Genomic DNA, 1,482 nt, shown 5'->3' with positions numbered 1-1,482 from the left:
GCATATTCATAATCTCCGACATCTAAACGTAGTAATCTGAAAAAATATTTTCAAAAAAATTCATTTTTCAAGAAGTGCAAAACTGCATTAGCCCCCACAATTTTTATGTGTGTGTGTGCAGGTGTTGCCGTTATTATTATTATTATTATTATTATTATTATTATTATTATTTAATCCAAAGCACCTTGACATCACTCATTATGTTCAAGGCCTTATATTACCAGTTCCATTGACTACTAAAACTCTTAACCACACCCTGTCACCAGCTTTATTTCCTCTCCCACAAAAATTCTTGACCTATTCAATCAGTTACACTTTATCCAATTTCTTTGCATTTTCTATGCAAACAAACACAACTATACAATCTTCTTTCAATACTGTTTCCTCCTACATCCTATTTCTCACTATCTTACTTTATACATCTTTCTCTTCTTTTTATCACCCCCCACCTTTCTCTCTCTGTGCCTCTCTTATCCTTCTTTTTCACCCTCTATATACATATCTCTCCACCTACCTTAGTAGCTGATTTTCTGCTCTAACCATATATATTTAAATATTTCTATAAATTCCTCTGTATTTTGAAATGTTTTAACAGAAGGTTTATGTATTGGATGCATTTCCCGTTATACTCATACAAACCTGAAACTTATGTATGAAATGATATAAATATCACCGTCATCATCATTTAACAACTACTTTCTCAGCTGGACAGTTTGACAGGAGCTGACCAGCTAAAGGGCTGTTCAGGTTCCATGTCTGTTTTGGCATGGTTTCTTCAACTGGATGCCCTTCCTAACACCAACTACTTTACAGAGCGTACTAGGTGCTTTTATGCAGCACCAGTACAGGTGTTTTTTTTATGTCAGACCAGCACCTAGGAACCCACAAAATTAGGGATGCTCAGCTTGAGAAGGTTGCAGGAGAAAAGTCTGTATGCAAGGGCAACCATGCCTTAACTTAGCTGGACGTGTCTTTTGAAACACAGCAAAACACCAGGAGTCCCATTAATACAATTGACCATAGATAAATTTGTTTTGTAGAGGAACTTCCTTTTCATTTAACCAATTTTTTCATAATTCAATCTAATTCATCTCACAAATATTTATTTACAAATATCTGTACATTTTTAAACCTGTGAAAATAAGACATTGTGTAAATGTTTCATTATTGATACATTATGTCAATCTTGCTCTTTGGTATTTGAATCAGCTTATTCCATTAATTCACCATTTTGTGAGCATTTTAAATCATTGTTTTGTATGTTTTGCAACCTTCCTATTTTAACACTTCTTGTAAAACAAAACAAAAAGAAGAAAATGAAACATGAAAAATTATTAGTGTTGACTGTTTTTCTAAGAAAATAAATGATGTCATATATACACATATGCATTATATATATATATATATATATATATACATGCATATATAATATATACATGCATATATAATATATACATACATATATAATATATGCATGCATAT

The 1,482-nt window shown here is 31.8% G+C and overlaps 1 protein-coding gene across 4 annotated transcripts in view; it reads left to right on the top strand.

The window, feature by feature from the left end:
- The window catches only part of LOC106878768 (irregular chiasm C-roughest protein), a 177,553-nt gene that overhangs the window by 167,785 nt on the left and 8,286 nt on the right, over window positions 1-1,482 (top strand). The gene's annotated exons all lie outside the window — the stretch shown is intronic.

Source organism: Octopus bimaculoides, chromosome 5 (genome assembly GCF_001194135.2).
Source record: "Octopus bimaculoides isolate UCB-OBI-ISO-001 chromosome 5, ASM119413v2, whole genome shotgun sequence".
Classification (NCBI taxonomy): Eukaryota; Metazoa; Mollusca; class Cephalopoda; order Octopoda; family Octopodidae; genus Octopus; species Octopus bimaculoides.
This window is presented reverse-complemented; position numbering and strand designations above follow the sequence as displayed.